The sequence below is a fragment of the Balaenoptera physalus genome (genome assembly GCF_965194825.1).
Source record: "Balaenoptera physalus genome assembly, chromosome: 10".
NCBI classification, from domain to species: domain Eukaryota; kingdom Metazoa; phylum Chordata; class Mammalia; order Artiodactyla; family Balaenopteridae; genus Balaenoptera; species Balaenoptera physalus.
In genome coordinates, this window is record NC_138889.1 from 96,187,685 (window position 1) to 96,215,335 (window position 27,651).

General features: G+C 38.6%; 1 long non-coding RNA gene across 1 annotated transcript in view; it reads right to left on the minus strand.

Moving 5' to 3' along the window:
* Positions 1 to 27,651, minus strand: part of LOC309636911 — a 267,301-nt gene that overhangs the window by 412 nt on the left and 239,238 nt on the right. The window lies entirely within an intron of this gene.

The window sequence follows — 27,651 nt, forward strand, 5'->3', positions numbered from 1 at the left end:
CTCTTTGATTTCTTCAGTGATCTCTTGGTTATTTAGTAACGTATTTTTAGCCTCCATGTGTTTGTCTTTTTTACGTTTTTTTCCCTGTAATTCATTTCTAATCTCATAGCGTTGTGGTCAGAAAAGATGCTTGGTATGATTTCAATTTTCTTAAATTTACTGAGGCTTGATTTGTGACCCAAGATGTGATCTATCCTGGAGAATGTTCCGTGCGCACTTGAGAAGAATGTGTAATCTGCTGTTTTTGGATGGAATGTCCTATATATATCAATTAAATCTATCTGGTCTATTGTGTCATTTAAAGCTTCTGTTTCCTTATTTATTTTCATTTTGGATGATCTGTCCATTGGTGTAAGTGAAGTGTTAAAGTCCCCCACTATTATTGTGTTACTGTCGATTTCCTCTTTTATAGCTGTTAGCAGTTGCCTTATGTATTGAGGTGCTCCTATGTTGGGTGCATATATATTTATAATTGTTATATCTTCTTCTTGGATTGATCCCTGGATCATTATGTAGTGTCCTTCCTTGTCTCTTGTAACATTCTTTATTTTAAAGTCTATTTTATCTGATATGAGTATAGCTACTCCAGCTTTCTTTTGATTTCCATTTGCATGGAATATCTTTTCCCATCCCCTCACTTGCAGTCTGTATGTGTCCCTAGGTCTAAAGTGGGTCTCTTGTAGACAGCATATATATGGGTCTTGTTTTTGTATCCATTCAGCCAGTCTATGTCTTTTGGTTGGGGCGTTTAATCCATTCACGTTTAAGGTAATTATCGATATGTACGTTCCTATGACCATTTTCTTAATTGTTTTGGGTTTGTTTTTGTAGGTCCTTTTCTTCTCTTGTGTTTCCCACTTAGAGAAGTTCCTTTAGCATTTGTTGTAGAGCTGGTTTGGTGGTGCTGAATTCTCTTAGCTTTTGCTTGTCTGTAAAGCTTTTGATTTCTCCATCAAATCTAAATGAGATCCTTGCCGGGTAGAGTAATCTTGGTTGTAGGTTCTTCCCTTTCATCACTTTAAGTATATCATGCCACTCCCTTCTGGCTTGCAGAGTTTCTGCTGAGAAATCAGCTGTTAACCTTACGGGAGTTCCCTTGTATGTTATTTGTCATTTTTCCCTTGCTGCTTTCAATAATTTTTCTTTGTCTTTAATTTTTGCCACTTTGATTACTATGTGTCTCGGCGTGTTTCTCCTTGGGTTTATTCTGTATGGGACTCTCTGCGCTTCCTGGACTTGGGTGGCTATTTCCTTTCCCATGTTAGGGAAGTTTTCGACTATAATCTCTTCAAATATTTTCTCTGGTCCTTTCTCTCTCTCTTCTCCTTCTGGGACCCCTATAATGCGAATGTTGTTGCGTTTAATGTTGTCCCAGAGGTCTCTTAGGCTGTCTTCATTTCTTTTCATTCTTTTTTCTTTAGTCTGTTCCGCAGCAGTGAATTACACCATTCTGTCTTCCAGGTCACTTATCCGTTCTTCTGCCTCAGTTATTCTGCTATTGATTCCTTCTAGTGTAGTTTTCATTTCAGTTATTGTATTGGTCATCTCTGTTTGTTTGTTCTTTAATTCTTCTAGGTCTTTGTTAATCATTTCTTGCATCTTCTCAATCTTTGCCTCCATTCTTATTCCGAGGTCCTGGATCATCTTCACTATCATTATTCTGAATTCTTTCTCTGGAAGGTTGCCTATCTCCACTTCATTTAGTTGTTTTTCTGGGTTTTTTTCTTGTTCCTTCATCTGGTACATAGCCCCCTGCCTTTTCATCTTCTCTATCTTTCTGTAACTGTGGTTTTTGGTCCACAGGCTGCAGGATTGTAGTTTTTCTTGCTTCTGTTGTCTGCCCTCTGGTGGTTGAGGCTATCTAAGAGGCTTGATGGGAGGCTCCGGTGGTGGGTAGAGCTGACTGTTGCTGTGGCGGTCAGAGCTCAGTAAAACCTTAATCCACTTAACTGTTGATGGGTGGGGCTGGGTTCCCTCCCTGTTGCTGTGGCGGTCAGAGCTCAGTAAAACCTTAATCCCCTTGACTGTTGATGGGTGGGGCTGGGTTCCCTCCCTGTTGGTTGTTTTGCCTGAGGCAGCCCAACACTGGAGCCTACCCGTGCTCTTTGGTGGGGTTAATGGCAGACTCTGGGAGGGCTCACGCCAAGGAGAACTTCCCAGAACCTCGGCTGCCAGTGTCCTTATCCCCACGGTGAAACAGAGCCACCACTCGCCTCTGCAGGAGACCCCCCAACACCAGCAGGTAGGTCTGGTTCAGTCTCCCCCAGGGTCACTGCTCCTTCCCCTGGGTCCCGATGAACACTTTACTTTGTGTGTGCCCTCCAAGAGTGGGGTCTCTGTTTCCCCCAGTCCTGTCAAAGTCCTGCAATCAATTCCCACTAGGCTTCAAAGTCTGATTCTCTAGGAATTCCTCCTCCCGTATCCGAACCCCCAGGTTGGGAAGCCTGACGTGGGGCTCAGAACCTTCACTCCAGTGGGTGGACTTCTGTGGTATAAGTGTTCGCCAGTCTGTGAGTCACCCACCCAGCAGTTATGGGATTTGATTTTACTCTGATTGCACCCCTCCTACCGTCTCACTGTGGCTTCTCCTCTGTCCTTGGACGTGGGGTATCCTCCTTGGTGAAGTCCAGGGTCTTCCTGTCAATGATTGTCCAGCAGCCAGTTTTGATTCTGGTGCTCTCGCAAGAGGGAGTGAGAGCACGTCCTTCTACTCCGCCATCTATCTATCTTTCTTTTTTATTTAGTGCTTTTTGAGTTCTAAGAAACTTTTGTCTACCTCAATGTTGTAAACTATGTTTTCCTTTAGGTACATTATTCATCTCAAATTAATTATTGTGTACGGTGTGAGAAAAGAATTGAGTTTAAAGTTTTATTTTGTTTTTCTATATGGCTATCCAGTGGTTTCAGCAGGTGTGTTGAAAATATTTTACTTTTTCCATTGAATTATCTTTTTGCTTTCATAAAAATTAAATTTGCTTTTTATTAGGGTCCTACAGGCACAGCCTCCTTCCAGAAGAGAGGTGATTGAGATTTTCTATGTTCATCACTTGCAAGAACAAACAAGAGTAGTGCCAAAATCATTTTGAAATACCACCCCTTTCCTGAGGTGTTCCTTGATGACCACGAAGCACTTGTCTAAGAAAGGAAGCATTTCAAAGAAGAAGCTAGATGACGTACTACAGAAATCTAAATTTCCGTCCATGCCTCAGATTTGCTTTGGTGCTTCCAAAAGTTAAGCAGAGGGAACTGACACTTACTGAGTATTTATGTTTGCCAGGTACTTCAGTGAGCAGTTTACGAACACTGTGTCTCAACTGATGCTCTCATTGATAACAGGGAGTATCTATTTGAATTCTACTGTATGGATAAGAAAACTTAGATCTTGTCACAGTCACTTGGCCAGTTGGTGGTAGAAGCAGGATTTGAATCTGTGTCTGCCTAAGTCCAAAAACCACAGTTCTTTCTCATATCTCATGTGACCATATCACAAAGGATATCTAAAGGACATCCCATTAGGAGCTAAGGAAACAAATGAAGAGTATTTTCAGTTATTCTTGACCTACCAGATCACTGATTCTCTTTCAATCTCCTTAAGTTGTTACAGTTTTCTTCTCTCTAAAATGACCATCTCAATTTTGGTCCTTGAACTATGTTTCAAATAATATAGTATACTGCAAGTCATGTATTGTGAGCAGAGCCCATGAATAGTCCTAGGAATGTGTGCTGGTAAACTCAATTACAAGAGAAAATATAGCTTTGATATATTTCCCATGGAATTTTTAAAAATAAATAATTTACCCTAGAACAAATTTCTTGGATGACAACCTGCAAATTTACTTATAATTACTTCCTTCCCATTCATGTGCACATAAATCTTTGAAACTAATAATTACAGGATTCTCTTGACAGCAGTTTACTTTCCCATGCAGTAAATAATCACTGTCAGCTGTAAATAATAATAAAAAAACAACAACTGCAAGTTTTCCATTGTAAAATAGAGTTAAGGTGGTTTGTTCTAATGTAAAAGAAATAAGTAAAGCAGACATTTGTCCTAACAACCACGGGAACGTGGGGTGTTTAAGTAGAGTTCTCTTCTGTTAATTTGACAATATCAGTTATCATTCCTATATCTTTCTTGCTACATCTTGGAGAACTGTTGAATTTTATTTGGGGAGTGTGGTATGCAGCCAGACATGTATTTATTAAAAGGCATGTGTGTTTTCAAGGAGACTGAAAGTATACAGCAATAAAAGCTATTAGCATATTTATTATACCTCTTTTATCATAATCTGAAGGGCTAGGTATAGGGACCATGTAATAATTGTTACCTGCCCACCAGGTCTTTGAGTTTCTATCACCCACCAGCTCCAGAAGTGAAAACAAAACCAATCACTGATACCATAGTTGTTAGCTGAGCTTTGGTTATTACCTCCCCTTCATGATATTTGCTGGCAGTGTGAGTAAAACAAGCACTCCCCTTTTAAAACGATGACAATGCAAAAACGTAAGCTTGGTGTTGCCATGAGCCTTCTTTGCTACCTTGAGACAAGAGCTTACCAATGTTTCAATCCAATGAAGAAAAAAAAACAGGTCTCAGAAATAGAGGGTGAGACTGAATGCTGATATAATTTGAATTTTGGATTCATCCACACCTAAATCAGATTAGGTTTCTAGCAACAAAACTATCCCTGACGAATATTCAAGATAAGTCCATGGGACAAAACACCAAGCATGTTGCCAACGTGGATTGATGCACAGGCATCAGAAATTTCAAGCAAAGTGGGCACGTGAACAAGCTTGAAGGGCCAGAAAAAGGAAACATGATTCTCAAACCAGCTTCTACTAACAAGATATTTTCTAAAGATGGTCTTTTGGGGTTGGACCTAACACCAACGGCAGATAGAACAGAATACAACAGAACTGGTTGGTAGGAGGCATCAGGTAGAAGAGAGACAGGAACATCCTGACATACACCTATCCCACTTACTTGGCACGTAATCATATACTGCCTGGTGACATCGTTTATATCATGTCTTGTGTTGTTAGGTAAATTTTCATGCGAACTTGCCCTGAATCTCCTACTACATTCTAAGCTCCTAAAAAAAAGCACTGACTATACATGATGCTCTTTTAAAATTCCTAACAGTGCCTAGCATAGAACTATATATATATAGTGGATTCTCAATGAATACTTAATGAATAAATGGAGGAATGAAAGTCGACTGAAAGAACAAATACCATCTAATTATTATTTAAGTAAGATCACTGTATAAATAACACGTTATCAAATCCCACTTATCTTTTTGCTTGATCCTGTTTTTCCCTTCCTTGTCCTTATTTAAAATAACTCTCTAATACTTTTGAGTCTCCAAAGTAATACCTATGTAAGAAGTTTAGTTTTTTTGTCTGAATCTGTTTAAAACTCAAGCAACCTTCTCCAGCTCCGTTCTCTTGACTTCCATTTTCATCTTTTAAGAATTAAATGATTTTTCTTACTCCAGTAACATCTGTAGGATATATGTCCATGGCTTCTCAAAACAAGGCAACCAGCGTGTAGACTTAACTGTCTGGAGGCAATTCAGAGGAAAAGAGCTGCCCCATTCTAACCCACAAGCCATATTCATTGGCAAGAGAGAATGAGAACTGCGTCCCTCGGAGTGAAACGTGCATAGAGTTGCTGTTAAAATGCTGACTCCTTAGCCACATACCAGAACTACGTCCACGGACTCAGATCTCTGGCAGTGTCAGAAATTCTCTCTCTTGCTCCCTCCCTTTTTTTTCAGTTATCCCCAGGTGAATTTTGTGTTCATTAAGAATGAGGATTGCTGTGAATTTCGTTGACTGGAGGGACAAAGGGAAGCATGTCAACACCCTCATTTCAAAGGACTCACTATGGTAGCAGATATAATGTTAATTGTTAACAAGCACCTGCTTCTCCTAGAAGAGGCAAATTCCTAAACAAGAAAGATTATTTTGGATAATCAAAGGCATTACAAAGAAACATTCTACACTAGAGCTGAAGCTGGAAGCCATTTACTGTCCCAACTTCAGGCCTGGGAATCCCTTCCAAAAATATTTTCAGCGTAAAAAAGGAATCTCAGTTTAAATTAGAGGCTCAGGACACAGGGTTATCTTTGGACATCTGCTCCCTCTTTGTTTAGGATAGAGCCACCAGCATATAGGTTTATATTTAATAACTTACTTGGATCTTGCTGAGACTATTCTGACAGAAGTGTGGATGGGAAATTTTCCTTTATGGGACCCCTGGAATTACCAGATAATGATTTTTCCTCCTCCCAAGAGTAGATGTCTTGTATAACTGTAGTTATTTTTTCTATATAACATATACTATGTTCTCTGGACTCTTTCTAAAATATAAGCTACGTATCTGTGATACTTAGAAAAACACGTGTGATCTAAAAATTTCCTCCCTTATAGTTTTCCTGTGTTAAGAAGCCATGTATGCCTGACTTGTGTGTTTCTACAAAATAGCAGGGAAATTTCTGCCTCATGGTATTCTAAATAAGGTAGAGCATATCATGATTAGAATGTATTTTGGCTCATCGTTTCTGCTCTAGGAGAGAAAATTAAAAGGGGTCAGAAGACCTCTTGATTCCATAACAATCCCTCAGTGTAGTCCACAGAGTATGGTACAAAAAGCAGGTGACCCTCTATCATCACCCTGTTACCAGGGAGCCATGGGAGTTCAGGGGTCCAGTCCCCATACAATTAAATAAGACCATCTCTGGAAGAAGGTAGGCACAATGGAGGTAACACTTGGACATCTTTTGGTATTATAGTAATTTGATTCTACATTTGCTAAAGTGGGGTGGGAGGGAAGCATATTCCTGGCTAATGTCTACCTCACTGTGATTTTGAAAAATAAATAATCAAAATTTGTTCTAGAAAAGGGAGTCAGCTCCTCAAATATCCTACCTGGAGAAGACATGGATAATATGGGGCACAACACATTTTTGATAACTTTAAATAATGTAGACTCATGAAATTTTGATGATAGAAAATCCTTGAAGATAATTTAGTTCATTGGTTCCCAAATCTGGTTGACCATACAAAATACCCTAGACTTACTGAATCTGAATTTTCAGGGGGAGAAGCCAGAAATATGTATTAATTTTTAAGTCTCCAAATGCATCTGAGATCATCCAAATAGATAAGGGAATTGAAGAATTAAATGATTTGTTGAAAGATGCATATCTTGTCAACAGCACAAGCAGTTCAGAACCTAAACCACAAATTCCCAGAATTGAAAAGTGTCTTTGAACGTCATCCTAGCGTAACTATCTAAGAGTGGTCCTTAAACTATAAAAGATTTTCTGAGGGGACTCAGATTCTAGCCCCCGAAGACATTTTCAAATGCTGAGTGTGAGGTGAAGCCCAGAAATAGACATTTTTAAGAGGCCCTTTAGTTGATTCTGAAGGAGGTCAACTACTACAGGGCACAATTAAGGACACTTGGCCTGTCAGGTGTTGGAGTCCCTCGTATGATGTTCCCTCACTTTTGTTGAAACTCGTTGCATTTATAAGAAGCTTAATATCATTGTAATACCCTTCCTTTACTGTAGTTCTGTTAGAAACAGTTTTTTATATTTTTTCCCAGAAACCTACTCCCATAACTCTCCCTCACAGAAGTTATTTCTGCCTTTCTGGGCCATACAAAATGTTTTTCCCAATGCTGTTTGTTAGCTTTTTGAGCATTCATAACCTTTCTACGACTCCTCTTTCCAGGGGAGAATGGAGATTAAAAATTCCTCTAGTTCATCTTTCACCTCTCACTCCTCTCACTTTGTGACTTGTTTCACTTATGACCAAAACCCTTCTCCCACCAAAAAAAAAAAAATTTAAATCATTGAAGCAACTTCTTGCTGTCTTATGGCTAATAGCCATAAGCCTTATGCAAAGCAGCTGGGTCTGATCCTGAAATCAGAAGGGCCTGGCTGCACAGGAACACAGCCAAGCCTGCTTTCCAACAATTAACTTTTCTCAACCACAGCCATTCTCTGAGGAAAAATCAAAGGTAGAGTGCCTTCCTTCCTCCCCACACCTTCCCCACCCTAAAGGGTGAAAACGCAGCTCAAGTGGGCACCCCTGGGAAAGCAAGTCTGAAATGACTGAGTCGCCAGGTACATGTTGTCCCTGCCTCTTTTCTCCACTCCAACTTAACTGACGGGTCTACCCTGCTTCCTGTCTCAGCTAAGCAGCTGTCTTTGTTCCCTGCCTTTCCAATACTCGCTCACTCTTCTCCCTTTCTGTTTGTTGTTTGTTTAAAACAAAGTGTTTTCTTCCATGAAAGGGATGGAAGCAGACACACTTCTCAGGGACCGCAGAGAGGGAGAGCAATGGAGGACTTATTTAAAGTTGAAAATCATTCAAGGGCATGTGCAAAATGCCCCGAAGTGTGGAGGGAAAGCTAGAACGGTGCTTAATTTTTTTTTTAAAGAGTTTAAAGTTATTTGAGGGCACAGGCTCAGAATAAAGAAGGAAACAAGGAGGTAAAGGAAAACAGGATGTTCTGAAGACTCAGAGTGAAAAAGATCCCAAAGACACCAGACTTGGCTGTGCAAATGTGCAGATCCTTCCTCAAAAGCACCTTATCCTTCTGGCTGACAGCCTTTGTCTGTCTTCTACTTCAGAAGACAGTAAGTGCCGTGATGTGGATCCATAGTATGGGCTCTGACGTCAGGTGGGCAGGGACTTGTTGCATCCCTGCTCTGTCAATTACTAGCAATCCACTTAACTAGTCTACCCCTAAGTCTCATCAGCTAAAATTGGAGATAATAATGCCTACTTATATTAGCATGGGCTAGGTTCAGCTAGCAATCCCACAGGTTCAGGCGCTGCATCCACCGGAAGTTTATTTGCCACTGAAGCTGCATGTCCAACATCAGTCAACAGGGGTCTCCACCACCCACAACCACTCCCTATATGGGCAGTCGGAAGACTAGGGCCTCTGTCACTGTCACAGGGAAAGAGAGGATGAGACAGCCTGAAGGATTGCTCAGGGCTTCACCCGGCCTCAGCCTGGAAATGAAGCGTGTCTCTTCTATTCATGTGTCAGACTTATGAACTAGCTTGTAACCCCTTCCCATCGTGGGACTGAAAAGTACAGTCCTCTTTGTGCCTGGAAAAAAAACAGATAATAAGATACTGACAAACCTCAGTAACAGGGAGACAAAGATAGGGCTGTTGTGAGGAATAAGTGACAAAATGCCAATAACATGGTCTGTGAAGTACCTGGCCTGGCATAATGGAAGTGTTCAAAAACAGCAGCTGTTATTACTCAAGACCCCTGGCAGCAACCTTGTTCCCTTGCCTTTAGAGTTACTCAGATCTGATTATTCCCCTAACACACAAGAAACACCTCACCCAGAGCTAGAACACATCCCCAAGAATACCATATCCCAGGATCCATCTTTTTGAACTAGAGGACAGGAAACAGGAATCATTGGCTATAGTCTTCTATAGCTTAGAGGCTGGTGGCCCTTGACATGTCACTAACACACTACAGCCAGTATAAAGGGGGTCAATACTTAATGGAAGGAAATGTGGTGAACTGGAAAAGCAGTGATTTGCATTCCAGTTCCAACCTTGTAATTTATTAGAAGTAGAACCTTGCACGAGTCATTTCATCTTTCTGGAATTTGATTTTCTTATCTGTAAAAGGAGTGAATTAGGCCAGATTATGTAAAGCTCCATAAACTAAGAATATCAATGATTACAAATAATGCCTTTGCAAGAATGGTCCTATATCCATGGAAAGTTGGAGTTTCCAATTATCAATACTTATCCAATCCTATAGCCCCAGGCCCTACCTTCTATCTAGTTAAGCCCTCCCAGAACCCTGAATAACTTAACCCATGTCACACTGTATGGGTAACAGTGAAACAAGAGCGACTCCTAGTTGCTCCAGCAAAGGGGAGAATGTATTAGGGCTACAGAGGAAGAGTTATGGGTGCCCTTAGTTCTCCCCAAAGTGGGCTTTAATTTCAGATCACTCCCGATCAAAAAGAATCTCTTCCCCCTAATAAATATTATATAACCACTTTCAGATTATCAGAGAACAGCAGAGAATGAAGAGAGGGAGAGACATTTGAATCAGAGAGCAGAGATAGCAGGTAGAAGCGCCAGACAAAGGGAGGTAAAACTACGCCCTCCATGTGGTAGGCAGAATAATAAGCCCCCAAAGATATTCATGTCCTAATCCCCAGAACCTGTGAAAATGTTTCACAGTGTAAGAGAGAATTAAGTTTATAGATGGAATTAAGATTGCTAATCAGCTAACTTTGAGATAAAGAGATTATCCTGGATTACCCAGGTGGGCCCAATGTAATCACTAGAGTCTTTTACAGTGGAAGAAGGAAGCAGAAGAGTCAGTGCTAGGATGATGCAGCATGAGGAAGACTTGGCCAGTCATTGCTGATTCTAGATAGAAGGGGTCATGAGCCAAGAATGTGGGAGCCTCTAGAACCTGAAAAAGGCAAGAAAGGGGATTCTTCTCTAAAGCCTCCAAAAGGAGCACAGCCCTATTGACACCTTGATTTTAGCCTAGTGAGACCCATTTCAGACTTCTGACATCCAGAACTGTAAGATAATAAACGTGTTATTTTAAGACTAAGTTTGTGGTAATTTGTTATAGCAGCAATAGGAGACTAATACACTCCATGATGAATAATTAGCAGCAGGCATTTAGCAGAAGTGAGAACAAATTTTCATAGAAATCAGTCGATAAGGATTATACTGATAGGTAACCTGGAGCAAATGTATGTGCAACAACTAAAATTTTCTGTAAACTATAAAAAGTACCCTAAAAAATATACCAGTAATTTTGATGCAGACCAGGTAAAGGCAAGAATATGCGTACTTTCTATGGAAGTGAAAAGCAACTAAGAGTTTAAAATAAGAACTGTACTGAATGTCATTTACAGGTTTTACACATATTCTGAGGCAGTAAAAGCTCATGGTTAAGAGTTCATGGTTAAGAGCATTAGCTCTGTCAGTTGTTAGTTCTGTTGACCTTGGGCATAAACACTCAAAGCTTGCTTTCTTTATAAATAAAATCAAAGATAATAATATTTACCTTATGGAGTGATGAAAATTAAAAGAGTTAATTCAACATAAAACACTTAGCACAGTACCTGTGTATAATAAGTTCAATAAATGTCATCTATTTGTAATATATTTACATTCCTATATTGATAGAATTTTCATTCCAAATGTTGGCACTTTAAACAAATTATTTTGTTGTTTTCATAAAGGCCCAATTACAGTTGCTCCTGGGATGTTATAGTGTTAGGATTGGGTGGACCCAATGGAAGAATCACAGTCAATATTCAGGTACCACACAGTAGGAAAAGCCAGGTAAGCATCTCTGCTGGCAGAATTTTGTCTTAATGAGGGGGTATTTCTTCTTGGATGACTATACATTGTATCAGCATCTGGAGCTAATCTCTGCACCCAGCAGGTGTCTGTGGACACCAGTGACTCCCATTCCTACTATAAGAGAGGCAAGTAAAGAGTTGAAATCAACTAAAAAGTAAGGTATCAGGAACACCCAGGGTTCTTGGCATTACTAAGCCTGAAGAATGGCTGAACTGCTTCCCTATGTGGCAGCACAGATGTTAGTAACTTGCACCTGTGCTTATGCATGAAAAAGGAGAGGGTGGTAAAAAAGAGAGAGAGAAAAACAGAAACATCAAGGGAAAAAGAGAGACCCATTTTCAGGAGTAGTCACTTAGACCATCACTCACAGTCATAAAATAAATAGCCATTTGAGGGCCTATGCTCCTCACCAAACTGAGTTTTTCAACTGCAGAAAATGTCTTCATCATCATTGTCTCACATAGTAGATCTCAACAAATATTTATTCAACTGAGCTGAAAGAGTTAAATACTATAAAATACAAAATTATGAAATGTGTGGCAAGATAATTTATTAATATATGATGTATTTTCCCTACTGCAGAAGAATAAGAAAGAAATAGATACATAACATCCATCCCCAGGGAGAAGACGGAAGTCTTTAGATCATGAAATCCAGAGATCTCCACAAGAGACTTTAGTTGCTTTTTTGTTAAACGTCAAGGCTTACAGAGGCAAGGAGCTAAAGTCTCTGCATAGGGTGGAGGATACAGCCCTGAGATATGGCACTGGAAGAAGCAGATGAAAGGGAATGTCCTAAGGCAAGTTAGGGGTTTGGGGAAGATTTGAGTGGAGGATACCCAGGAGAAAAAACCTTGGACCAGGTGGCTTGTAGATGTTGGAAACCTCAACACTGAGAGAAATGGTGTTGAGAGCTATGGCTTTCAAAGCCTTACATAAAGCTTCCTGGTACAGTGGGATAGATAAGAAAGATCAAGAGAGCCTGGTCAGTGAACATCTCAGTTGGGACTGTAATGGATTAAAGACTAATAGCTCTTCACTTTTGGGGTTCCATTTAAATCCCCAGATTTCTTGTGAAACTCTAGGAAGGAAGGATAGCATAGCAAAAAGGATGCAAAGACATTTAATTCAATTTGGAGAAATAAAAATGTGTCATGCTTCTTGCTAATATAGTTGGAGGGCAAAATTCATACACATTACATATGTATGATAACAGGACTACAATAAAACATTAAAGTGGTAATCTCTGTACAGTGTCATTATAGGTAATATTGAATTTTTCCCATATATATATATAAAGTCATATTTAAAGACAAAACTACAAAAAACCCACCTTGCTACCCATGACTAGACAGATGATGATGTGATGATTCTTCCTAGGAGCAATGGGCCCCAACCTTCCTTGGAACAAGATCAAACTTTGTGCTTGATTTGAGTCCCTGAGAAACTGGAGAAGCTGTGATATTCAGAGAAACACTCCGGCTCTCAAAGAGTTTTTATCCTTGAAAAACTCTCACCAGTGGTCTGTTCCAACACACATAATGATTTCGTTGGATGTTGAAAGAGTAAAAAGTTCTCAAAGAAAAACAAACAAACAAACAAACAATTCTTCCCTCCACTGGCAACATCAAGTCACTGAAGTTATTGAAATTAGAAATGTTTCCATGAGACAGTCTATGGGAAAGGTGTGTGTGTGTGTGTGTGTGTGTGTGTGTGTGTGTTTTAATGTATATCATTTCCAGTGCTCTGTATTTCTTTATGTAAATCCAGATTTCTATCTGGTAATATTTTCCTCCTGCCCAAAGGACTCCCTGCAAGAAGAATATTCTTTTATATAACCAAAGAACAATCATCAAAATCAGGGTATGACCACTAATATATTACTACCATCTAATCCTCAGACCCCATTTAAGCCAGTAGTCCCAATAAATTCCTTTATAGCAAAAAGATGCAGTTGCAGAATAATGGGCACTAGGTTAAGACAACTGTTCTGTTTTCTAGATTTGTTCCTTTATTCATTCCACAGAAAACATTCTTTGATCACCTGCTCTATGCTAACTCAGTCAAGAAGATGATTCCTGGTTCAAGCAGGGGGTGAGGCCTCTGCTTAGGACCTGCACGGAAGGGGAGAGGCAGCATGTGGAAAGGAGTGCCTCTGGAGTGTGGAGTTGGGGAGTTTGGAGTTTTTTCGTTGAAATGAATCCCTGGGTTGTGACCTTCAGAAATATTTCTTGGCCAGCCTCCCGGGCTTCCTCCCTGCACAGCCTGTGAGTAACAGCCCTTCCCTTGCACCTGACTGGGCCTCTGGGGTGAGGAGGTGCTGCATGGAGTTTTATGGTTTCAGTTCTTATGTAAAGGAAATCTGAGGCACAGAGAAGTTAACTGCCTGGTCCAAGATCACAGAAACACCGTGTGGCTGACAGGGTCTTGGTGCTCTGGGCGGGTGTCAGGCCTGAGCCTCTGAGGTGTGAGAGCCGAGTTCAAGATATTGGACCAGCAGAGACCTCCTGGCCCCACGAAATATCAAATGGCGAGAGCTCTCCCAGAGATCTCAGTCTCAATGCTAAAACCCAGCTCCACTCAATGACCAGCAAGCTCCAGTGCTGGACACCCTATGTCAAACAACTAGCAAGCCAGGAGCACATCCCCACCCATTAACAGAGAGGCTGCCTAAAATCATAAGTAAACAGACACCCCAAAGCACACCATTGGACGCGGTCTGGCCTAACAGAAAGACAAGATCCAACCTCATCCACCAGAACACAGGCACCAGTCCCCTCCACCAGGAAGCCTACACACCCACTGAACCAACCTTAGCCACTACAGGGGGCAGACACCAAAAACAAAAGGAACTACAAACCTGCAGCCTGCAAAAAGGAGACCCCAAACACAGTAAGTTTAGCAAAATGAGAAGACAGAGAAATATGCAGCAGATGAAGGAGCAGAGTAAAAATCCACCAGACCAAACAAATGAAGAGGAAATAGGCAGTCTACCTGAAAAAGAATTCAGAGTAATGATAGTAAAGATGATCCAAAATCATGTAAATAGAATGGAGAAAATACAAGAAATATTTAACAAGGACCTAGAAGTACTAAAGAGCAAACAAACAGTGATGAATACAATAAAAGAAATTAAAAATTCTCTAGAAGGAATCAACAGCAGAATAACTGAGGCAGAAGAACAGAAAAGTGACCTGGAAGATAAAAGAGTGGACCTAACTACCACAGAGCAGAATAAAGAAAAAGAATGAAAAGAATTGAGGACAGTCTCAGAGACCTCTGGAACAACATTAAACATACCAACATTTGAATTATAGGGGTCCCAGAAGAAAAGAAAAAGAAAGGGACTGAGAAAATATTTGAAGAGATTATAGTTGAAAACTTCCCTAATATGGGAAAGGAAATATTCAGTCAAGTCCAGGAAGCACAGAGAGTCCCATACAGGATAAATACAAGGAGAAACATGTCAAGACACATATTAATCAAATTATCAAAAATTAAATACAAAGAAAAAATATTAAAAGCAGCAAGGAAAAAGCAACAAATAGCATACAAGGGAATCCTCATAAGGTTAACAGCTGATCTTTCAGCAGAAAATCTGCAAGCCAGAAGGAAGTGGCAGGACATACTGAAAGTGATGAAAGGGAAAAACCTACAACCAAGATTACTCTACCCAGCAAGGATCTCATTCAGATTCAACAGAGAAATTAAAACTTTTACAGACAAGCAAAAGCTAAGAGAATTCAGCACCACCAAAGCCGCTTTACAACAAATGCTAAAGGAATTTCTCTAGGCAGGAAACAGAAGAGAAGGAAAAGACCTACAATAACAAACCCAAAACAATTAAGAAAATGGTAATAGGAACATACATATCTCTAATCACCTTAAATGTAAATGGATTAAATGCTCCAACTAAAAGACATAGACTGGCTGAATGGATACAAAAACAAGACCCGTATATATGTTGCATACAAGAGACCAACTTCAGACCTAGGGACAAATACAGACTGAAAGTGAGGGGATGGAAAAAGATATTCCATGAAAATGGAAATCAAAAGAAAGCTGGAGTAGCAATTCTCATATAACACAAAACAGACTTTAAAATAAAGACTATTACAAGAGACAAAGAAGGACACTACATAATGATCAAGGGATCAATCCAGGAAGAAGACATAACAATCGTAAATATTTATGCACCCAACGTAGGAGCACCTCAATACATAAGGCAAATGCTAACAGCCATAAAACGGGAAATCGACAGTAACACAATAATCATAGGGGACTTTAACACCTCACTTTCACCAATGGACAGATCATCTAAAATGGAAATAAATAAGGAAACAAAAGTTTTAAATGACACATTAAACAAGATGGACTTAACTGATATTTATAGGACATTCCATCCAAAAACAATAGAATACACTTTCTTCTCAAGTGCTCACGGAACATTCTCCATTCTGTGTCACAAATCAAGCCTTGGTAAAATTAAGAAAATTGAAATCATATCAAGTATCTTTTTTGACGACAACACTATGAGACCATATATCAATTACAGGAAAACAACTGTAAAAAGTACAAACACATGGAGGTTAAACGATATGTTACTAAATAACCAAGAGATCATTGAAGAAATCAAAAAATACCTAGAAACAAATGAAAATGAATACACGACAACCAAAAACCTATGGGATGAAGCAAAAGCAGTTCTAAGAGGGAAGTTTATAGCAATACAATCCTACCTCAAAACACGAAAAATCTCAAATAAACAACCTAACCTTACACCTAAAGCAATCAGAGAAAGAAGAACAAGAAAAAAAACCCAAAGTTAGCAGAAGGAAAGAAATCATAAAGATCAGATCAGAAATAAATGAGAAATAAATGAAGGAAACAATAGCAAAGATCAATAAAACTAAAAGCTGGTTCTTTGAGAAGATAAACAAAATTGATATACCATTAGCCAGACTCATCAAGAAAAAAAGAGAGAAGACTCAAATCAACAGAACCAGAAATGAAAAAGGATAAGTAACAACTGACACTGCACAAATACAAAGGATCATGAGAGATTACTACAAGCATCTATATGCCAATATAATGGACAACCTGGAAGAAATGGACAAATTCTTAGTAAAGCACAACCTTCCGAGACTCAACCAGAAAGAAATAGAAAATATGAACAGACCAATCACAAGCACTGAAATTGAAACTGTGATTAAAAATCTTCCAACAAACAAAAGCCCAGGACCAGATGGCTTCACAGGCAAATTCTATCAAACAATCAGAGAAGAGCTAACACCTACCCTTCTCAAACTCTTCCAAAACACAGCAGAGGGAACAACACTCCTAAACTCATTCTACAAGGCCAACAACACCCTGATACCAAAACCAGACAAAGATGTCACAAAAAAAGAAAACTACAGGTCAATACCACTGATGAACATAGATGCAAAAATCCTCAACAAAATACTAGCAAACAGAATCCAATGGCACATTAAAAGGATCATACACCATGGTCAAGTGGGGTTTATCCCAGGAATGCAAGGATTCTTCAATATATGCAAATCAATCAATGTGATATACCACATTAACAAATTGAAGGAGAAAAACCATATGATAACCTCAATAGATGCAGAAAAAGCTTTTGACAAAATTCAATACCTATTTATGATAAAAAACTCTCCACAAAGTGGGCATAGAGGGAACTTATTTCAACATAATAAAGGCCATATATGACAAACCCACAGCCAACATCATTCTCAATGGTGAAAAACTGAAAGCATTTCCACTACGATCAGGAACAAGAAAAGGTTGCCCACTCTCACCACTACTATTCATCAAGGTTTGGAAGTTTTAGCCACAGCAATCAGAGAAGACAAAGAAATAAAAGGAATCCAAATCGGAAAAGCAGAAGTCAAACTGTCACTGTCTGCAGATGACATGACACTATATATAGAGAATCCTAAAGATGCTACCAGAAAACTACTAGAACTAATCAATGAATTTGGTAAAGTAGCACGATACAAAATTAATGCACAGAAATCTCTTGCATTCCTATACAGTAATGATGAAAAATCTGAAACAGAAATTAAGGAAACACTCCCATTTACCACTGCAACAAAAAGAATAAAATATGTAGGTATAAACCTACCTAAAGAGACAAAAGAACTGTATGCAGAAAACTATAAGACACTGTTGAAAGAAATTAAAGATGCTACAAACAGATGGAGAGATATACCATGTTCTTGGATTGGAAGAATCAACATTGTGAAAATGACTATACTACCCAAAGCAATCTACAGATTCAGTGCAATCCCTATCAAACTACCAATGGCATTTCTGACAGAACTAGAACAAAAAATTTCACAATTTGTATGGAAACACAAAAGACCCCGAATAGCCAAAGCAATCTTGAGAAAGAAAAACGGAGCTGGAGGAATCAGGCTCCCTGACTTCAGGCTATACTACAAAGCTACAATAATCAAGACAGTATGGTACTGGCACAAAAACAGAAATATAGATCAATGGAACAGGATAGAAAGCCCAGAGGTAAACCCATGCAATATAGTCATCTTATCTTTGGTAAAGGAGGCAAGAATATACAGTGGAGAAAAGACAGCCTCTTCAATAAGTGGTGTTGGGAAAACTGGACAGCTACATGTAAAAGAATGAAATTAGAACACTCCCTAACACCACACACAAAAATAAACTCCAAGTGGATTAAAGACCTAAATGTAAGGCCAGACACTATAAAACTCTTAGAGGAAAACATAGGCAGAACACTCTATGACATAAATCACAGCAAGATCCTTTTTGACCCACCTCCTAGAGAAATGGAAATAAAAACAAAAATAAACAAATGGGACCTAATGAAACTTAAAATCTTTTGCACAGCAAAGGAAACCATAAACAACATGAAAAGACAACTCTCAGAATAGGAGAAAATATTTGCAAATGAAGCAACTGACAAAGGATTCATCTCCAAAATATACAAACAGCTCTTGCAGCTCAATATCAAAAAAACAAACAGCCCAATCCCAAAATGGGCAGAAGACCGAAGTAGACATTTCTCCAAAGGAGACATACAGATTGCCAACAAACACATGAAAGGATGCTCAGCATCAGTAATCATTAGAGAAATGAAAATCAAAACCACAGTGAGGTGTCACCTCACACCAGTCAGAATGGCTATCGTCAGAAAATCTACAAACAATAAATGCTGGTGAGGGTGTGGAGAAAAGGGAACCCTCTTGCACTGTTGGTGGGAATGTAAATTGATACAGCCACTATGGCGAACAGTATGGAGGTTCCTTAAAAAACTGAAAATAGAACTACCATGCGACCCAGCAATCCCATTACTGGGCATATACCCTGAGAAAACCATAATTCAAAAAGAGTGATGTACCACAATGTTCATTGCAGCACTATTTACAACAGCCAGGACATGGAAGCAACCTAAGTGTCCGTTGACAGATGAATGGATAAAGAACATGTGGCACATATATACAATGGAATATTACTCAGCCATAAAAGGAAATGAAATTGAGTTATTTGTAGTGAGGTGGATGGACCTAGCCTCTATCTCTGTCCAGAGTGAAGTAAGTCAGAAAGAGAAAACCAAATACCATATGCTAACACATATATATGGAATCTAAAAAAACAGAAAATGGTTCTGAAGAACCTAGGGGCAGGACAGGAATAAGGACACAGACGTAGAGAATGGACTTGAGGACATGGGGAGGGGGAAGGGTAAGCTGGGATGAAGTGAGAGAGTGGCATTGACATGTACACTACATTGACATATATACACTATTTTACAAATGTAAAATAGATAGCTAGTGGGAAGCAGCTGCACAGCACAGGGAGATCAGCTCAGTGCTCTGTGTTCACCTAGAGGGGTGGGATAGGGAGGATGGGAAGGAGACGCAAGAGGGAATAGATATGGGGATTTTTGTATATGTATAGCTGATTCACTTTGTTATACAGCAGAAACTAACTCAACAATGTAAAGCAATTATACTCCAATAAAGATGTTAAAAAAATATAAAAGATCATTCTTAATCTGAGGAACAGCTATAAGCAAACCATAACAATACAATGACTAAGGGCTATAAGAGATATGCAGGGAAGAGTTCAAGATTAAATAAATTGCTGCCAGGCCCAGGAAAGGAAGTGATTCACTCTGCCTAAAGGAATCAGAGACAATGTCACAGAGAAGGAGGCGATTGATCTGACTCTTAAAGGATGAGTAAGAGTTTTTGAAACAAACCAGGAGGACGGAACACCTGAAAATGAGTTTCTTCCCACATTATCTAACAGAGTTCTATGCTTTCAATTGTAACTCAATATTATTGACTTATGAATAAGACTAAAATGACTAGCCAGTAACTTAGTTGAAAGGAAGTGAATCCCAACTCTTTACCTTTCCTCCTCTGATGCAGTTAATTTGAGGACCTCTACAGATCTCCTTCCCCATTTGAGGACCTATTTCATGAGGTGACATCTTTGTGAAGCATAAAAGCTGCTGCTTGCATGCTTTGCTTGGTCCTAACATTTTTGGTTTTGTTTAATTCCACTGTAATCTTCCAAGCTGAGATTTCTTTGTAATGATCTGACAGTCTGTAACTGTTGTTGCCTTAAGAGTAGGTTTGATTTCATTGATTTTCTTATAATGCTTGCAATTGTTCCAGTCTGTTGGAGCTTTTTTCTTTCCTTTCTTTTGTATTTCCTAGTTGCTTTATCTCTCCCAGAAAAGATCTTTTGTAGCTTGCTGTAGCTTTGCATTCTTTCATTAAGAATGTATGTTGCAAGACAGGCTTGGTGAAGAAAGGCAAAACTCCATTATCAAAAATTTCATTATGCCCCCTGATTTATGTTTCTCTTTCTTAAAAATACTACAAAATGTCTTTGTCCTTCACTTCATGAATAATTAATTGGACTCTCTGGAGGAGGGGAAAAATCTGTTATGTTCAGTACTTTCATTACAATGTTGTGTTATTAGTGTTTGGAATAAAACGTTTTAGCTTGGTTATTTGATCCTCTTTGTCCTTCTTAGTGCCTCTGCATTATCATCTGTGTTTTATTTAACAAATGAAATGAGAAGCCATCCAAGGTCAGTGCAAAAAACCTGAGGAGGAGCATCCCTTCCTACCCACACATTCATTCAGCAAACATTTATTGAACACAAACTAAATACCAAATAAGGTCATCAATTATTGGAAATAAAGAGAGAACAAAATCTAGGTATCCTAATGCTAAAGCTGGGTGAAATTGCAGAGGGGAATCAGGCCTATCAAAGCCTTCAGTTGTGATGTAGCACAGCATTTAGGTTCAGACCAGGGACTCTAGAATCATCCAAGTGTGAGTTCAAGTCCCAATTTTGCTATAAGGTGAGTGACCTCAGGCAAATTACCCGACCTATTCAAGTCTCATTTCTCCTATCTACAATATACGGGCACTAGCAATACCTGCCTCAAGATTTTTGTGAACATTAAATGAAATACTGCAGGTAAAGTGCTAATCAGATGTCAGAGACATAGTATAAGAGCTCAATAAATTTTAGCTCTAGATATATGCTGATCTTGCCTCAGTTATGCTAACTTACTAGATTAAAAACAGAGAAGTTTCCCAATAAATGTTTGTTGACTAAAGCCAGTCCAAATATTCCACTATATTCCAATGTAGTCACTCGATGCAATACCAGACATTAAAGTGAGGATTCTCAACCTAAGCTGGGAAGTTCAAAGAGTATTTGAGGGTAGGTAGATGAGGGGATGAGTACGTAACTTGTGTATTGACGTCCAAATTCTCACATTAACACCAACCTCAAATTACAGCTGACCCTTGAACAACACAGGTTTGAACTGCATGGGTCCACTTATGCACGGATTTTTTTCAATAAATATGTACTACAGCACTACACCATCCACAGATGGTTGAATCCATGCACGTGGAACTTCAGACATGGAGGAACTGTGGACAGGGAGGGCTTACATAAAGTATAGGCAGATTTTCAACTGTGCCGAGAACTAGCACCCCAAACCAACCCCCGTATTGTTCAAGTGTCAACTGTATTTCTATTCATATAAAGTTAAGATGATGATAAACAAGCAGTCTGTAAGTCCACAATTTCAATTTCTAGTTAAAGAAAATACAACTTGAACGACGAGTCAGAATATGGTTCTTGGTAATCAAATTGCATCTTCCATTATTTAGACCCAGTCTAAATATTTAGACCCAGTCTCGGTCCTTGCAATTACAGTAAAATGAGCAGACATTTAGGGATATAATACAAAATGTACAGGGTGCCTGTCCACCAGGGGTCTCCTCCATGATGTAAGAAACTGTAAAAACAATAATAGTTCCAGGAGAAGGGCGAATAACGTAAATCTACAATGAAGACTTCACAGAATGGGCTTCCCTGATGATGCAGTGGTTGAGTCTGCCTGCTAATGCAGGAGACACGGGTTCGAGCCCTGGTCTGGGAAGATCCCACATGCCGCGGAGCAACTAGGCCCGTGAGCCACAACTACTGAGCCTGCGCGTCTGGAGCCTGTGCTCTGCAACAAGAGAGGCCGTGATAGTGAGAGGCCCGCGCACCACGATGAAGAGTGGCCCCCGCTTGCCACAACTAGAGAAAGCCCTCGCACAGAAACGAAGACCCAACACAGCCAAAAATAAATTAAAAAATAAATAAATAAATAAATAAAGACTTCACAGAAAATTAGTAACATCTTAAAGATCATCATTTGAAAAAATAAGTCAAGAGTTCTTGAGGGGGGAGTACAGTCAGTTCCAACAAGCAATCAGTAGTTAATTATTGAGTACCTTCTATGCATTAAGCATTTTCCAAAAGATTATCTGAGAATAACCTTGGAAATTCTCTGTACCTGAGAGTAACGACCTGAACAGGTATCAGGTATAAGAAATGGAATAAACTGAACTCTGCTGAACTAATAAAATCAATCAAATCACCAAAAAATGTAGTTAATGTTACATAGCAATATGTCTTCAACATAAGACACAAAGAAGAGTGGTGGGCAAAATCTCTATAGAAGTCTAGAATAAATTTGTTTAAGGAGATAAGCTTAAGGCAGATCCTGTCAAAAGTAGTACATAAAAAAACTTAGGTACTGACTGTGGTTTATAGAATTCTCCTTTTTTGAAGGTTGATATTTACCATCATCCTGATAAATGCCTCTTTATAGTCTCTTCATTTCTTTTTGGCCCATATCTCCCACCTCTAGTATTTATTGCATAAAGGAATGTTTCTCAGACTATTCAGAGATAAATCTCTACACTGATGGAGGGTTTTCCCACTGCCTCTTATATGCCTATCTAGCCTCAGCCAACAATTTATTACTAGTTGAAAAAGGAGGCAATGAGGTAAAAGACTGAATTGTTTTTATGGCCATGTCCATATTTCTTAAAGAGTAAGAACTTTTATAAAAGAAATTCATCCTGGAACCACATGAACCACCATTCATTTGGAGTAAAGTGAACTTGTTATAAAATACTGAAAACAGAATCACATTCTATGAAGCTGTCACTCTTTTTACTACAAGGAACTATTAAAATCCCCACCCAGTTTCTGCCTCGTACCAACTCAAATAATGCTGTGAGCCTGCAAACATGAGTCCCTCTGAATACCACAGATATTGGCTAAAATCAACACATATCATTAGAATATAGGGCCCTAGCATCACTCTTGTTTAGGGAAAGTCTCCTCTACTGAATGTGATATTTGAATCCTTATCAGCCTTGAAGTATATAGCATGTATAGTGGTAAGAATATAGAATAAGAGTCAGAAAACATCAATTTTAGCCCCAGGTCAATCACAAGCATACTTTGTTACCTTGGACAAATTATTTAAATTTTCCATGACTAATTTTCCTAAGCTATTGGGTTGGCCAAAAAGTTCGTTCGGGCTTTTCTGTAAGACGTTACAGAAAAACCCGAATGGACTTTTTGGCCAGCCCAATATATACTGTAAGTTTGGATTAAATGACCTCCAAAAGCCTTTTATTTAGGTTCTGTGTTAGTTGACTCTGTATTTACCAATCAATACAAACCACTAGGTACCAGCCTGCCTTCTCAACAACACATCCACTATGGAGAAACATATTTTAGGTATTGCCTGTGCATGTACTTTAGTGAGCATTCTCCGAAGTAAGATATATCAATTGAGCAACACCTATTTGGGAACATAGAGTTTTAACTGTGGCAAAATGTGACTTCACAAATAGACATTTAAATTCAGTCAAATGAGCAATTCGTAATGGGATAATCTCCAATTGCTAGATAAAATAACCAGACCTTTGGCAAAAATCAACAGATTTCGCCTTTCTTCTTGTTCACAGTATGTGTTAGGATGTAGTTCCTACCCTGAATCTCAAAGTACAGATTCTAATATGGTCAGCACTGCCAAACCCCAGGTAAGCAGACAAGTATCAAGGAGATTTTGCGCCAAAAATCCAATAGAGATATACAATCTTATCAATAGATAAGTATGTTTTCCCTTGACACAGAAAGAAAAGAAAATGCAAGGACTGGCAAGGTAAGGCAAAGCAAGTCAAGAATGTATCATTTTTCCTACAGCCCTGGCCAGCATAATCCCTGGCCTCTTTGGTTTTCTGAGAGACCCATCCACAAGCACTAGATAATTTTGTTTGGCACTAGAACACCAGAGGATTGTAGTCCATTTTGATGTATTTTCTTGTAAGACATATGTGACCCAAACACAGGCCCTGAGTGGGAGGCAGAAGGTCCTGATAAACACAGATCTCTTTGGGGAAGAGGAAGCTTGTAGGCCCACATGACCATGGGGATGTCCATTAACATCATTAGGCCCACTTTCATAAGTTTAGGAACAAGGATATCATAACAGCAATATTTCCTGGTACACTGAGGTCTGGAAGAAGGCATATAAAGGACTTTGGATCCTCTGGTCCCATGGCAGAAAACAAGTTTCTAAATTTAAAAATATTATTCAGGTTTACTGAAGCATAAGCCATACAATTCACCAATTGTAAGTATTGACGAGTGTTCACAAATATCCACGATAGTGCCACCACCACCACAATCAAGTTTGGAACACTTCTATCACCCCCAAAATTCCCTTATATCCCTTTGTAGACAATCCCTATCCTCACCCCCAGAAAACCAGTGATCCACTGTCACTATGATTTTGCCCTTTCTAGAATTTCCTATAAATGGAATAATCATCCAGTATTTAATTTTACTTCAATCATCTTTCATGTAACATAATTTTTAAGATTAATCCATATTATATTATGAGCAATATTGTTTTGCTTTCTTTTACTACCAAATAAAATTCCATAGTATGACTATGCCAAAATTTATTTATTCATTTGCTAGTTGGTGAATATTTGGTCTGGTTCCAATTTGGGGCTCTTATGAATAATGTTGCTGTGACCAAATCCTGTCTTTATGTGGACATACGTTTTCACTTTTCATAGGTAGACATCAAAAAGTGATGTGGCTGGGTCATTTGATAAGTTCATGTTTAACTTTGTAAGAAACGGTCAAACTGCTTTCCAAAGTGGCCACAGTCTTTTTTATTCCCACCAACAGTATGTGAAAGTTTCAGTTGTTCTACATCCCTGAAAATACTTATAATTTTCAATCTTCTTAATTTTAGCTTTTCTAGTGAGTGTCTAACAGTAACTCATTGTGTTTTTAGTTTGAATTCCCCTAATGACCAATGATGCTGAACATCTTTTCATATGCTGCTTGTAATTTGTATACCTTTTTTGTGTGTGTGAAGTGTCTGTTAAAATCTTTTGTTCTTTTCTAAAATGGCATTCTATGACTTCTTATTGAGCCACAGAATTTCTGTATACATTCTTGACACAATTTCTTGGTCTGATATGTTTTTTTTGCAAATGTTTTCTCCAAATCTGTGGCTTACTTTTTCATTTTCTTAACAGTAGCTTTCGACAATCAAGTTTTAATTTTGATGAAGTCCATTTCATCTTTCTTCTTCTTTTATGGTTTGTGCTTTTTGGGTCCAAACTAAGAAACCTTTGTCTAACTCAAGGAAACAAAGATTTTATCCTGATTTCTTCTAGAAAAATTTTAAATTTAGAATTTTTATGGTTTTAACTATTATGTTTAATCTATGACCCACTTTTAATTTTTCTGTAAGGTGTAATAAAAGAATGAAGGGTCTTTTTTTCCACGTGGATATACAGTTATTTGAGCACCATTTACCAAAAATATAATCTTTTTTCAACATATGCAAATCAATCAATGTGATACACCACATAAACAAAAGAAAAGACAAAAAACACATGATCATTTCAATAGATGCAGAAAAAGCATTTGATAAAATTCAACATCCATTCATGATAAAAACTCTTAACAAAGTGGGTATAGAGGGAACATACCTCAACATAATAAAAGCTGTTTATGGGGCTTCCCTGGTGGCGCAGTGGTTGAGAATCTGCCTGCCAATGCAGGGGACACGGGTTCGAGCCCTGGTCTGGGAAGATCCCACATGCCACGGAGCAACTGGGCCCGTGAGCCACAATTACTGAGCCTGCGCGTCTGGAGCCTGTGCTCCGCAACAAGAGAGGCCGCGATGGTGAGAGGCCCGCGCACCGCGATGAAGAGTGGTCCCCACTTGCCGCAACTAGAGAAAGCCCTCGCACAGAAACGAAGACTCAACACAGTCATAAATAAATAAATAAAAGAACGTGAATTTCTAAAAAAAAAAAAAAAAAAGCTGTTTATGATATACAGCATGGTATTAACCCTCCCTAATATAATATAATATGATATGATATAATATACATTATAATATTATAATGTATATTATAATATATTATATTAGCCAATATAATACTCAACGGTGAAAAGTTGAAAGCCTTCCCGCTACAATTTGGAACAAGACAAGAATGCCCACTCTCACCATTTCTATTCAACATAGTATTGGAAGTCCTAGCTACAGCAATCAGACAAGAAAAGAAATAAAAGATATCCAAATGGGAAGGGAAGAGGTAAAATTGTCACTATATCCAGGTGACATGATATTACATATAGAAAACCCTAAAGACTCCACACAAAAACCACTAGAACTGATAAACGAATTCAGCAAAATAGCAAGATAGAAGATTAACATATAGAAGACAGTTGCATTTTTTTTACACGAACAATGAAATAACAGAAAGGGAATGTGAAAAAACAATCCCTTTTAAAATCGCATCCAAAATAATAAAATATTTTGGAGTAAACATGACCAAGGAGGTGAAAGACCTATATGCTGAGAACTATAAAACATTAATAAAGGAAACTGAAGATGATTCAAAGAAATGGTAAGATATCCCATGCTCTTGGATTGGAAAGATTAATATTGTTAAAATGGCCATACTATCCAAAGCATTCTACAGATTTAATGAGATACCTATCATTTAGGTAATACCTAAATTACCCATGACATTTTTCACAGAACTAGAACAAAAAATCCTGAAACTTATATGGAACTATAAAAGACCCAGAAGTGCCAGAGCAATCCTGAGGAAAAAGAACAAAGCAGGAGGCAAAACCCTCCCAGACTTCAGACAGTACCACAAAGCTACAATAGTCAAAAGAGCATGGTATTGGCACAAAAACAGACATATGGATCAATGGAACAGAACAGAGAGCCTAGAAATAAACCCACACACCTACAGTCAATTAATCTTCAACAAATGAGGCAAGAATATACAATGGAAAAAAGACAGTCTCTTCAGCAAGTGGTATTGGGAAAGTTGAACAGCCACATGTAAATCAATGAAGTTAGAATTTACCCTCACACGATACACAAAAATAAGCTAAAGATGGCTTAAAGACTTAAATGTAAGACATGACACCATAAAATTCCTAGAAGAAAACGTACACAAAACTTTCTCTGACATAAATTGTACCAACGTCTTCTTAGGTCAATCTCCTAAGGCAATAGAAACAAAAGCAAAAATAAACAAATGGGACCTAATCAAACTTACAAGCTTCTGTACAGAAAACAAAACCATAAACAAAACAAAAAGACAACCTACAGACTGGGAGAAAATATTTGCAAATAATGTGACTGACAAGGGCTAAATTTCCAAAATATACAAATAGCTCATACAACTCAACAACAAAAAAACAAACAACCCAATCGAAAAATGGGTGGAAGATCTAAACAGACATTTCTCCAAAGAAGACATACAAATGGCCAACAGGCACATGAAAAGATGCTCAACACTGCTAATAATTAGA